The sequence below is a fragment of the Amphiprion ocellaris genome, chromosome 21 (genome assembly GCF_022539595.1).
Source record: "Amphiprion ocellaris isolate individual 3 ecotype Okinawa chromosome 21, ASM2253959v1, whole genome shotgun sequence".
In the NCBI taxonomy this organism is placed as follows: domain Eukaryota; kingdom Metazoa; phylum Chordata; class Actinopteri; family Pomacentridae; genus Amphiprion; species Amphiprion ocellaris.
Window position 1 is genome coordinate 7,795,928 of NC_072786.1, and position 14,549 is coordinate 7,810,476.

At 41.3% G+C, this 14,549-nt stretch overlaps 1 protein-coding gene across 1 annotated transcript in view; it reads right to left on the bottom strand.

Annotated features, from left to right (window-relative positions):
• The window catches only part of pdzrn4 (PDZ domain containing ring finger 4), a 44,335-nt gene that overhangs the window by 25,034 nt on the left and 4,752 nt on the right, over positions 1-14,549 (bottom strand). The gene's annotated exons all lie outside the window — the stretch shown is intronic.

The window sequence follows — 14,549 nt, forward strand, 5'->3', positions numbered from 1 at the left end:
ATTAGCTTGGCCGTAGCCTTAATCATTAACAAACCTGATGAGTGTAACAGTGGCATCTCCAACTGCTACTATGTACCCTTGACTATGGCACACGTTAACTTGTTCTATATTAAAAAACATGAAAAAATGTATCTTTAAGCCGCAGAACTTCTGTATGTTGAAGTTTTGAAACTAGTAGATTTCATAGTTTTTCAAACTTTAGGTACATTGCTGTGGCAGAAAGTTATTGTTGAGGTTTATTTTCCTTAAAAACGTTAAATTCTAAGTGCTCTGAAGTTAGAAAGTACAAACTAACTTTTATATTACCTCTCACACACTACACAATTACAGCACCTGCCATTTCAAAGGAGAAAGAGTCTCCCACAGCTTTATGTAAGATGTGTCTGGGAACGGCTAAAATATATAATTCACTCCAATTATAGGTAATTTTAGGCTGAGCATTATGACTTTCTGCAGCAGATGACTGTTGTTATGATGTGATATGATTCATTTTTAGCCTATATTTAGACAGAGAAGATTTGGGGCTCTTTGTGTTGCCCTGTGATCACCTTCACAGGAGCAGCTGAAGATGAGCTCAAGGGCACCTTTGTGTGCTTAGAGACACTTTCATAGAGGAAGACACATGCATTGTTGCACTGATCGAGGATTCAAACCAGGAACAGCTCAGTCTTACAGCATCTAGGCCACTGCCCTATTTCAGTCAGAAAAAACTTGAGACAAAAGGTCTTTGGCTAAAGTGCATCAATCCTCGTCATTATATCCGTTTGAAACCATGTCTAGACTTTAAAAACTGGAAAACTGCGAAGTCTTGACTTTCAGTAACTGCAAATCATCCTCCCAACTGCGTTACTTTCTTCACATTTTGAGAGATTTGCTTCAGGGTCGTAAAGAAGCCTGACTCAACTTTATTTACTTTGTTTATTTTTAAGTGCACGAGAGACATTTTCACCTCTGTTTTGCATTTTTTTTGCCAGGCTCACTCGTCTTTCCCAATCAGCAACTGCTCACTATGCATTGTAACGCTCTGCTGTTTTACATTTCGGTATCACACCAATTAATCAAAGTGACAAGGTATTTAATGAGAGGCAATTACGGTGTTAACCAAAATGCAAATCAGACGGGGAGAGAGCGAGGAAGGGGGAGCGTTTGTGTTGGTGGTTTGGGGTTTGTGCATGCGTGCGCGATAAGCTATGGCAACGGGTTCAAGGAGATTTCACTCAGTGCTCTTATTAGAACCCGTACGACTCGAATTGAGTTCAGCTCTTCCCGCCTGTGCTCATCTGCCTCCATGATTACATCTATGTCCATGCCTGTGAGTGTGTGCACAAGTTGTTGTGAGTGTCCTTCAGCTTTTTTTTTTCTTTTTTATAGACGTTGGCTCCGGCACAACAGGAGAAAACAACCAATTAGTTCTGCATGAGGAAGACAGGATGACAACATGAAACATGGATTAAGTAGCTGCTGTCGGGACGGATGTTAAGTAGCCCGCCAGGTCAATCCCTTCCTCATCACACAGCGGCTGTTAGCAGTAGATTAGACTGTGTTTCCTCTTGGTATCGCTCTTCACACTGCTGGCTGGTTCGAGCTGTTAGATCTCACCTTCAGAGAGAGCAGGAAAGATAAAAATGGACAAACTTTGAGCTAAAGAGTAGCAGGATTTAAATGGTCTTGCAGCAACAACACAAGCCAGTGTTTCCCACATGTCCAAGCTCAATGATACTCGCCCCAAGTAACAGGCTGCCGTACCGTCCTTCAACTGGTTTTCCTGCGTTTAAGCTCATTGTCATGAAGCATGTGCACTGCTAAAGTGTCCTTCAACAACAACAATGACTTTGCCGGCCTGTAGCAAAGCATACACCGTTGCCTCTCTATGTAGGACTAAAACAAAACATTATTTCTTAGATTTCCCCAATCCATTTTAGATAATCTGCAAGCATTTGGGTGTTTAAAACTCCTTCTACCCAAGTGTCCCTTCTAAAATCAAGGGTAGGATAAGTGCTGTTGGATTATATATTTTATGAGTTAGCCAAACCACAAAATGAACTGATTGGTGTTGTCTGGTAAATGTGTCTTATAAACCAGTTTTTCAAGGAGAAAAATGTCCTTTGATTTATGGATTGAGAACACCAAGAATTGCTTGTTTTTCCAGTTGATAGAGACAACAGAATCATGAATGCGAATGCTGTCACTAATTAACACTCAAGTACTGGCCAAGCAGTAATCTCTGGAGCTGAAAAATGACTGCAGTGTAGAGTGTAGAAAACCTGCAGTTTTTCGAATGGCCACTTGAGGCTGGCTTCAAAAGCAAGTCTGGCTTTCGTCTTCAAGGTTATGCATTCACAAATCAGGGAAGGACACATAACCCCCAATTAGGAAGTGAATTTGCATGTAAATGCATCATAATTTTTGAAACGTCAAACTAAAATGTAGCTCTGGAAATTACAAGCTTAAGCAAGATCACCTACATTTTGACAAGTCTACATTTTAGCGGTTCTAAAACAGCAGTGTAGTGTGGACACCAAGCGATAACGTCTGGCGTTGAAAAACTAAACTAAAGTGCCAAAACCTGCAGTTCCACGAATGGTCACTTGAGGCTGGCTTCAAAAACGAGCCAATCTCCATAGACCCCATGTTAAAATGCTCAATTTTACAGCAGAAATAAACATGTTTGCAATCTGGTACAAAAATGGTTTTGGTCTCTATAGCGAATTCCTTGTTCATGACAACTGTACAGGGGGTGAATTTTTATAAAACCCACCCATTTCAATTGCATTGAGGTTTAAAGTTATACTTTATTAAGGCTGCTTTGAGTGACTGGTGGATCCAGTCACAGGACAATCCATAACCCAGAAATGTTTACATGGCCCGCCTCAGCTCCTCTAATGTGTCGCCTTTTTGCTCAATCTTGAATGAGGAAACCTATGAGTAACATCATGAAAGGTTACTCCATCTTTATATAGAGTCAAAGGTACTGACCAACAGCCACCTGAAGATGCAAGTGCAGTAAAAAGGTTAGAAAAACATTTATGCAATAACTGCTAGTCAGTCATTTTGGGTCATTTTTCAGCTCACTCCATAAAAGAACAGTTGTTTATAGCCCTGAACACGTCATGATGTATGTATTGTATTCCAACTTGTTTTTTTCTTCTTGAGTGGTTGCAAACACAACACCAGCTTAATGTTAATCTTTCATGGCAGCATGTGTGTGTCTCCATTTCCTTGATAATGACTCATGAACATCTGATCTGTTCTTATTAGTGCTTTCATTTCTCACATTCTCCTCTGTGGGCTGCTCTTCTTTGTCTAGCTGTTGAGGTGTTTTTCCCCCTTTATTGTCACTGTAAGTCAGACCATTTCAGTTTGATTTACTTCGTAAAATAACATCCATGTTGCCAAAGCCGCCTATAAACAGAAACTGCATATCCCTCTGTTTCTGCCTGTTATTTGTGTCTCAGGGGGTTTTCTCCTCTCTCGCTCTTCACATGTCTATCTTTTCCTAACAACACCAGCAGCAGAGACACGCACACCGACGTCAGAGACTGTTGACATGTGACTGTCATTCCAAGCAGCCATTTCTGATGTAAGTGGGGGGAAATCAAAGGTTATCATCTGTCAGCGAATGCATTAAGAACCATCTCATTTCCTGCTCTTTGTACCACTTTTATATGCAAGGCGGGCTTCCTTTCAATTAGGTTTCATGAATACAGATCCTTCCTACCGGTGCAGCCTTGGAATGAAACACGATTTGTCTTGTATTGGACTTTTTTGGAATTACAATGTGGGTATTTTCTTTTATTCATACAACAGTGTATGTGCCGGTGATACTTTCAAGGAAAAAAACCCAACTTCCTCCCATATTGTCGCTGAGATAATCCAAACTGTGCGAAGTCCAATTAAAAACCTCCTTTTGCAGCTCGAGACTGTAAAACCTGACGGCAAAAGTCAAGAGGTTTGCTACAGTCTGCCTGGTTTAATCCACAATCGTATTCAACATATACTGTAGTCTGGCAGTTTTCTTCGTTTTCTCTCATAAAGTGACTAATGCCTTCTGCCTGGTGGGCTCGTACATCATGGCAGGGCCAATGTGTCTGTGTTTAACTAATAGGCTCTGTGTCCTCAAGCAGCCACGGATGGCATGGGTTATGACAAACTGCATCAACAAGACATTCATTACCCTCAACATCCTAGCAACCAAATCACAATTACCGCCATCCAAGAGTGAGCATCCAGCCCCGCTGCCACGCTCTTATTCCTCGCGCATCATGTCGCCAATGCATAAATTAGCCTCCTTTTGTCACGTTGGGGGGTTGGCGGGTTGAGAATTAGCACAGTTTGTTTTTGCTCGTGATGAGACGGGGCGCGCTCACGCCGGATGACTGTAAAACTTCTTTTACTGACAAATCGATACACGCCGCTCTCATTTTCACTCGCGTCTGGATGCTTTTTGTGTACATTTTTATGCATGCATGCTTGTGTGTGTGTGTGTGCATCCAGGCAGATAGTTGTCTTGACTGACTAATGTACTTGGCCTGTGCTGAAGCAGGACTCTATTGTTGCACTGTGTCCTCCCCACAGTCATTAGATCGCCATTAATCTCTCATCTGCCATTAAAACAACAGCCAGTGAGCCGGGCTTAACAATGGAGTGGCCCCTTCCTCCAGCCCCTCGACACATACTAGCAATGAGTTTGAATTAGGCTCTCGGGGGTCACCGATTAGACCCACATAATTCATCCAGACGGCTGAGTTCACAAAGAGGTTATGTGTTACTTTTCTATACGAGGAAAACGCATTCTCCATCCAAGCATGTGAATTATTCTTGCACTGTGTACGAAACTCAGCCTGTATTTGTCTTACAGTCGATAAATCTTGATTAGTTGGTCTGATTAACAAATACTGACCTTGACGTAGTTCGTATCCCAAAACTATTAATACCACATCAGTGAGCCATACTGGGTCATGTGTTCCTTCATTACTATGAATGTGGGCACTGATTGTAAGCCCACACACAGAGTCTTGCTGCTGGTAATATTCACTAGACTGTCAAATATGTATTAATCCGCAGCTGAAAATAGTCCCTAACAAAAGCAGCATTTGCTCTTATGTCAGTAGTAGTTAAGCTTTTTTAAAAATACAACTATATGATTATTATACTTCTTTGTCTTTTAACACCTTAATAGGAACCAGGGCACCTTTTGAGATTAGTGCCACAGACAGAGGCAGAAATGGACCAACAGCTTGTTGGTTTTGGTCTTTTTGTAGCATTCACAACAACAAAATATGGAATAAACCTGTTTAATCCTTTCAAAATCTATGTTTGGACAAAAAAATGTGCAAAGAGGCCAATGGATATATAGTATTGATTTTTCTGTACTCTAATATTTATGGCATTAACCAGAAACTAGGACAAATGACGTCTTCTAATTTGATTACCTTTTTCTAGTAACACTAAACAGTCTACGGTTTGGGAGTCATGGTCTTTTCATGGCATTAAGTAATGAAATGTATAGTATGCCTGTAGATATATGACATTTATTCAGTTAGTTATACACTAATATTTAAGGAATTATTCAGAAACCAGGACAAAAGACTTCTTCTAATTTGTTCTGTTGCTGGTGAGAATTGATGGTCTGTGGGTTATAATCCAATGTGATTTGGCGATAGAATACTAATCCTATTTTGTTGTAGCCTGAGGCATTTCGATAATGATTTTTTTTTAAACTAAGTGGGTTCTTTTTGTGAGTAGAAACAAAAATCTTATTAATTTAGTTTGATTTCGCCTAGTGTTTAATGCTGAATTGCTTAGATCTGGCAGTGGTGCCTTTAAGATCCCATTCCTCGTTTTCATTGTTCTGGGTCTGAGCAACCACAGTGCTATGGGTCAACTGGACAGACACACTATTAGCGGTTCAACAGTGTCATGAAAGTGACACCACACACAAATACCAAAGAAAAGACACAGAAATCAAAGGTTGACTGAGGCTGAATGAATGCTGACTGAATACATCAGTAGGAAATTAGCATTTTCTTTGGTTGCTTGAAGCACTGAAGTGAGCAGAAATAGAAAAATACACCCAAGTTCATCATTTATTTTATAATCCCAAACTACATGAAGATTCTACTTCATTCCGCAGAGGCAAAAATATATGATGCAGGATCCAAAATAAACTTGTAGTATAGTTTATTAATATTCATGTGAAAACTGAAAACGTAACGTTCAGAAGGGGAACATCATCACTGAATACAGTCTATCTGTGGATCTTCACATGAGCACATATTTGGTTGAAGGCAAAACAGCCAGTTCTGGATGCAGGGGGCATAATTAGCAAAAATTCTAAAGCCTGGAAAGTGAAAACATTTTACTGGGGAGCAGGAAAATAAAAGATTTATGTGCTGCTTTTTTGCATAAAATTAAGTGATTTTTTTTCCTTTAAAAGAAGCCTAGAGTGTAACATTTTCCCTCCTCCCACCAAACTTTTTTGATTTTAAAGTGATGCATGTTTATGCTCAGTGGAAGCACCTAGCACATTAGCATTATTCATAACGTGAAGCTTCCTCCGTCCGCCCTTTGGTGGGGAAGAAAAACGACTTCACACTCCAGTAGCTGTGAGCAGTGGAGAGAAGAGCTCTCCCCGCGATGAAAAATACTTCCATCCAAAAAGCACGGCTGCTTGGTTAAGTGAGAGACACACTGTGGTGCAATTTAACCCTCATTCGACCCGCCTCAATCAAGACTTTAACTGTATTCACTCTTTCAGGCAGCTGAGCAAAAGTCTGGAGTATGAGCGTGTGAATCACCTCTGGAACCAACATATTTGAAGTCTTGTGATAATTAGTGGTGCTACACTAAACTTCAGATTGTATCACAGACTGACTCGGACCATTGTTTCTCTAAATGGGTCACATGACTAATTTGTGTGAGTTTCCACGTAACAAAGCTGTGAAGCATTTTGTAATGATAATGACTGACTAGGAATGTGTGCACTCAGGAAGATAAGACTGATTTTGTGGCCATATTTTGAGAAGAAAACCTGGTTCTCCGTGTTGCTTATCCCTCCTCACAAGAAAAACTGCAACGCTTGTCATGCCTAAAATGATCTGACTTGAAAGTACGGCTTCTGTGTATCAGATACAGAAGCAGTGTGACATTGTTTAAGCACTGCAAAGCCTCTTTGGGTGGACGGTTGGGTCAACAATCCTCCTTCCTACCGAGAGTCAACGCTGTTTTTTCAACCAGAACCAGGCTCTTTTTTTTAATACTAGAGCTTTCTTTCATCAAGTAGTGTTTCTGTGTATTCTGTCTTTAGAAACGCTTTTAAAAAAAACTTTCTTCACTGGATTAAGGTCAAGAACTAGTCTCAACTGGTCTCACTCCCAACTAGTCTCATTAGGTATCAGATTTGAACACATTGGGTATTCTTTAGCGTCATTTTTGGGCGGTGTAATAGATCCATAAAAACATGGGAATGTCAGGAATAGACACCATTAGAGCCATATGTTCACTGCTGATGTCGTCCCTTTTGCTCATTTTCAGGCAATGCAAAGTTTGAAGCTTTGTAGCATGTGCTTAATGTTATGACCAAGTCCATTTTAACCAGCATCATGATTTTACCAAAAACTAAGTGTAAAGTAAACTGAAGTCACAAAATAAAATGGAATTAAATGACAAATACTGCTCCGACATGGGTCACGATCCTCAGTCTCCTGGATCAAACTCCCATGTGCCCATCAGCTGTGCTTAATGATGCCAAAAGACACCTTGTGCAAGACGCCAGACAAAATTGCAGTATTTCACATCCTGGAAAAGATGAACAGTCAGGTCTCGCTCAATATGTGCATAGAGTATTGGAAAGCTTGAATATTTACAGATCTCAAAGGTGAAAGTTCTGGGGATAACAAGTCAAAAGACCTTGACTGCATTTTTTTAATTAGCTTCCCCAAACTTTAAAAAATTGTTTTGGTGTCCTTGGTCTTGCCAAAATTTAACCATCGCGTTTGTGGATATGAAAACATTCATGAGTCATTTTTATTTTGGGTATTTTCCGTGTTTTTGGAAGGCACTTGCAAGTAATCTTTTTACAAACACTCACATTGGTTGTTTTGTTGTTGCAATGATAAAGATGTGTTTTCTGTTAGGTTTGGAAGCCTTAAAGAACCGGTGTGTGGGATTTAATGGCATCAAGGAGGGACTACCAATTAAAAGCCCCTTCTTTACCACACCCTTTCCAGGAGAAACTATGGTGGAAAAAAACATTAAAGGCCCTCTTTTGACGCAGTGTTTGATTGATCTGTAGAACTATGGCAATGCAACATGGTGGACTTTGTGGTAGAGGATTCCTACTTTTAAAAAAACTCATTGGAAGCTAAGGGAAACACGATAATTCATAGTTACAGGTGACATTCCATCTCTTATAGAACCCACTAAATTCTACACACTGATCCTTTAATTGCGCAGTTTAAATTCCAGCAGAAATTCATTCAGTTGGGCAGAAATATGAAACAGTATTGGATTGTTCATTTGGCTTTCTTATACCATGAATATATTTGGGAGATTTCTGCCTAAACATTTCTACACATACACTTATTATGTATTTTATGTGGAAAATGGCCTACGCACCCCGACACTAATGGCGACATAAATCTAAAAAGCTCTAATAAAACTGCACCACACAATGCATTTCCACAAACACACAACAACAAAAAACAACATTGCCTCAGCCGCCCTCCACCCTGAGGGCATTTCTCATATCAGCATAAGGCGTATGGTTACAGCCCGCACTAAATGTAATCACCCCCCTACTATGCAGATGGTTTAGTGTTATTCTATCTGTAACTGGACTCGATGCCAGGCTCAGAGTGGGCCTAATGACTTCTAAACCCAAGTTGGTTAAGTGGGAATTCAACACCAGCTCCCTGCTGTAACTTAATCCCCCCTCAGACCACCTGGACCCAAGATACACCCCGTGGGTTCACAACACACTTGACAGCGGCACAACAACAGTCCATTTGCATTTTTGAGCGCATGGCTAAACTGCCGCACGACACAAACTGCAGACCGAATTATTCTGCTTTGACGAAAACACTGTAGAACAGGTGTCCCGGTGACTGTCAAAGAAAAACATGCTACAAACAACCAGCTGGAAACAACTCAGAGCCACTGTTTCTGTCTGTCTGTCTCCCCAGATGCTTATGCATGATGGAGACATTTTTGGCAAAGAGAATAAAGAGAAGAAAAACAGTGAAGGTTTTTGCTTTTTATAGTATAACTGACATTCGGTCTCAGATGAGAATTGCACCTTCGCTGCCACAAAAATCATCCAAAGATCTGACTGGGAGAAATTTTATGCTAATGCGAAGGGTGTTGGAGGTTTTTTATGTCTCAGAAGTTGCGCCTTAGCATTTTCCCCCCTGCAACGGCTAAATATCTGGGGATTTTTCTGCATATTTCATGTATATGTGTGCATTTTTCTAGCAGCATGTAGCAGCAAATGCCTGCAACGTATCCATAACAGCTCCAGATGGTTCGTTGTAACATCTGTCTAACCTGACAAAACATAGCCTGCAGCATGTGGCCATAAGGTGTATTATTAGGTTATTCTGGCACAAGGTTGACTTCAAGCCGTATAACAGTCAGCGGCTGACAGCACACACAGTGAGACTAGACAAAATTATTGGCTCTCCCTGCCACACATGAATGACAGGCGGTTTCTGTGCCTTCCGCCGCTATCTTTTCCTTTCCAGGGTCTTCCTGGAAACAATCCGCGGCACCTCCGAAGAAGGTGGGGTTACGCCAAAGTGTATTAATGAGTCGCATAGACAGACAGTGACAAACAGGGGAAAAGACAGACAGGGGCAGTGAAATGGAACGGACTTGAAACAGTGTCTGGTGACTGATAAGTGATGGGAGAAGCAGGAGGAGGAGGTGGAGGGCGGCACTTTGTGTTTTGGAGAGGTTAAGGAGGGAGAAATCAGGAGAATGGGGGGATTTAAGGACTTATTGATGGCACACGACTTCCCCTCACTGTACCATCTCCTCATTGTTTGTCACAGCTTCTTCCAGTTCACCTCATCCCAGCTCCACCCCACCCCACCCTTCTCCTTTCCTTTTTTTCTCCCTCGTATCATCTCGTCCAGGCCACTCGGCTTGATCGGCGAGTATGGTAATCAGGGAAGAGGCTGATAACAACTGATAAGTCCTCTTGTCAGGTACTAAGAGCTCGAATGACATTTTTACACAGTTGTAAAAAGGGAGAAATCGCAGTAAAGCTGACGAATGGACGGACCCTGTGATTATCTCCGTGTGTGAATGTACACAACAAATAGGCATATCTGCCTCTTGACGTTGCTGTGTCGTTTGTGCACATGCATCACGCGAGCGTCCTTTGCCTTGGCTGGAGGAGTTACAGGAGAGGGGGTGAGGAGTGTCACTCTGCCCACTGAAAAAGGCTTTCATCCTGGGCTTATCAGAGCCAACACAGGGGGAGATTGTTGGCTGGTGGAGCGAAACGGCGACTGTCGCTGCCCCCCCCTATCCTCACCGGACCTGTCTTCCCCTGACTTTGTGACCCTCCCCAACCAACCTACACACACATACATGGACATATGTTTGCTCACGGCCTGGCAGACGGACACACAAAGGAAGACACACCTACACATGACATTAAATGTGCCGAAGCCATCGCGTATCCATCACTCTTTCTATCGCTTTGCACAGCAATATATGCACAAAAGCTCATTTAACATCACAGATATTCCACTTCTTTCTCACACAATGCAAAGCTGCTGCTTCCTCCGTTAAGTAGGCATTGAATAATCGCCCGTTTTCTGCTTCCATTTTTTGGCCTTCAACCAGAAGACGTGCTACCCACGGCGCCGGTGACGAGGCCATATGCACCTCTAAATCATGTGGTATTATCACCATGCTGTGCTCCAACGAGCAACTATAACCATGATGGAAGACACCAGATGATCTGTGTTTAGCAGCAGAGCTCATTTCCATAATGCTAGATTAACATTTTTAAGGGAAAGAAAAAATTACCCAATTTAAGTAAAAGTAAAGATGCATAGCGTTCATAGTTAAAGTAATGAATCAGAAATGTCAGATAACGCAAACCAAAGACATAATTCATTTTTTTGATATCCACTACAAATCTGCCATTCAAATCCTCCCACAGCAGCAGTGTGTGTCTGTGTATATGTGTGAAAGCATAAGAGAGACTTGTCAAGTGGAATTACCCTCACAGGTGAAAAGGTCAAAGTCGTCGACCCGCACAGACAGGCAGACAACTTGTTGGGCCGAAAAATGCAAGAAGAAAAATGGAAAGGTCAGTCCATCCGATACTTTCTGCAAAGCTCAAAATCCCATCAGAGACGGAGACAGACAGAAACAAAACAAGCGTGGATGTCGTGTCTCCCTGATAAGTGAGCAGCTCCGTTCATCTGTGGCACGTATTATCAGCCAAACAATCAAAGGTGAAACCTGGGAGCACAAGACTGTATTCATCACCCATCCAATATTTCCCCAAATCCCACACTTCTGTGTCAGGATGTTCAATCTAATACCACATAATTATTTTTGCTGCAGCTGCATGATAACTGCATTTTCTCATTTCTTCAGTGGCGCTGATAAAGCCCCGACCTCTCGGGCCGATGTGGAGCGATAACGTCGGTGTGTTTCGCATCCCGATCTGGACAGAGTCACAGTCGAGGTCTGATTTTGGCCATATGGAGGGGACGGCTGTGTGGGTCTGACCACAGCCTCCCCTGCTCTGTGTGGCACTCGCTGGACTCCATAGGTGGTGGCGGGATGGAGGGGTGTCTGTCTAGCCCCATCCATGCTGTCTAACAGGCTGGACATGAGGCACAGCATCTGTCTCTGGAGGACACACCCAAGACTGACCTAATTTGCACACCCATGTCTATACATATAAAGAAAAAGGTACAAACCTAACATGCATTTACTGATTGTTCAGTAACAAGGCAGTAAATGGTATGCAACTATCATCTATAAATACCACTCATATACCTTGTTCAAAGGGTGTCTGTGTTGAATATGTAAATGTCCCTTATCTGGGTGAAAAGACATATCATTGACCCAACTCCTCCATCACAAGCTATATTCTCTAAAGCCTGACAAATGAGCCAGGAATTCCAATTCCATCTAAAACCACTTGAATTATAATATCCTAAAAGGCTTTTGCCCCAAAAATACTGCCTGCACCAGCTTTAAATATTCACTCTGGATTGACTTGGCTTCTGCAAATAATAGCACCTACCTACAGTACGGGTAAATGCCTTTTGAAATGTCAGATGCTGTAGTTTGGTTGAAAATGACAAGTCTACAATCTCTATAATAGCGCCAAGTGTTATAATTGCCTAATCCGAACCACACCTTAACCAACTGCCACCTTTTGACCAAACCTTGTACATTCTGTTGTTACCTTGCAGCGATATTTAGGAAGGGAATATTTTTTTATTGTGCAATTTTGACTTGTCTTGTTTGGTGACAGGGTTGATGATGTGTATCGACTGCTGAAGGCAAGAAACTTCTCTTGAGTGGGTATTTTGTCAGAAAACGGGCACAAGAGCAAGAAGTTGTGCACCTGCAGACAAAGAAACAGTGACTTGAAAGAAGTCATATTGTTAAAAAAATAATAATGCTGTCTAATACAGTAATAATGAAACAGTGACTGAATATGCGTGAAAATATTTCTCGGCCTTCGACTTCTGCATCCAGTTCATTCGTATATACTTGTCTCCTGTGTCTTCATGGTACTTACATACACAATCTGGACTCTGGACTCAAAAGTAATGATGAAAACTGTGTTGTGTTCTGCTAAACAATGTCAGGCATAATCAGTAACATTCAACTAGATCTTATATAATGCAAACCTTAGCGACTGCAGACAAAACTTGTAGGCAAATCTGACCATTCTACACCCAACAACCCCAACTTCAGTTTAGATTTCTTTCTGCGCAATTTGATGTCCTTCCCAATCACTCAAACTCGGCTAATTGGGGGAATATTACATGCAGGGTGGGCAGTAGCTCCTGTATAAATACAGCTACTGTGTGTTGTTGTATAGTGTAGTATTGTCTGGTACAATAGCGCAGACTTACCCAACTAAAAGCATATAACACATGTGTCCTCTGAGTCTCTAAAGGCCAGAGGCTGTGGGACAATTTAACACAGAAACGGTGTTTGCTACCGCCTAAATGGAGCCCTGCGGTGTGAGTGTGCACAGACACACACACACACAATCACAAATGAAATGTTGAATGTAAATGGTCTGACGAGAGCCATAAATCTCTCGGCGGCCGCTGGGCAGCTGGGGTCGTGCAGCCAGCAAGTCCTGTCAGAGCGGTGCAGCTGTGTGAACAGAGATAGCCGGTGGTGCAGCAGACAGCGGGGCAAGCCTGCGGGCTGCAAACTGGAATTGGCTTCTGAAATGCTCTGTTACTTTTTCAAAATGAAAGCTGCTGAATTGGTCCGTTCCAAACACTACATGCCTGTTTTTAGGATGGGGGAACCATTGCCATGTCTCCAAAAATAGCTGCAATCCATTTTGTCATTGTTTTCATCCACAAAAGACATGTACCCTCTTTAAAAAGAAAAGTCACCCCCAAGGCTTGGTTTCAGTAGAAAGTGGAAAGGCAAAATTTATGTGTGTCACTGCAAAATATTTGGTTGTGGAGTGTAATGTTGGAGTGACCACTCACAGAACTAGTTGGAAGCCTCCATACTGCAAATATTCTATATGGAAGCAGTTAATAGACTTTTTAGCTCAGCATTTTTCTCTTCCAAATAAAAAGTCTTAAATGAATGAAATGAAGTATGATGAAAACAAGCCAATACCAGCAGGAGAAAACAGCCCAGTACAGAAAACATAGAAAAGAAATTACTGCAACCTGTGTGGCTTAATCTCTGTGCGCAAGCTTATTAGCTTGGTCAGTAATAGGACAAAAAGTTCACATAGTTTCTTTAATATATGCAGCATTGACTGATTACTTTCTGAAAGTCTGTGCATTTATTTGGAGGTTTTAATCTGTAGGTTAAATGAAACTAGATAGTAAAATACAACAAATCAGGTAAAAAGCTATTCTACCACAAATCATCAAGGGCCTTCTGTTTAACCATCTTTGATTTTCTTGAAACTTTCTTGAAACTTCAAATTTTAGATTGAGATATTAAGTTTTTCCCCAACATAATGAAAACTTTCAGCACATTTTGTCACACATTGAAATTTAAGGTGGTGTTTTATTGCCAATATCTCAAAAGCTAATAAAGACAAAAGCCTTCAATCTTCACTGTTACACTGTCTTGAACAAGTAGATCAAAGTGTCTCTGATTATGGCTGAGTTGAAATACGTAAAAAGTCATGAAAAATCTCTGAGCACAAATGAACAAAAACAGTGATAATGCAGAAACCATCCAGTGATATTTTATGAACCACATGTAGTTGCATTACACAATAATACAAAACAAAAACATGAGGAATACTTTTAAAACCGAAATACTTGATGACAAAAATAAAAAGCAAATCATTTTTT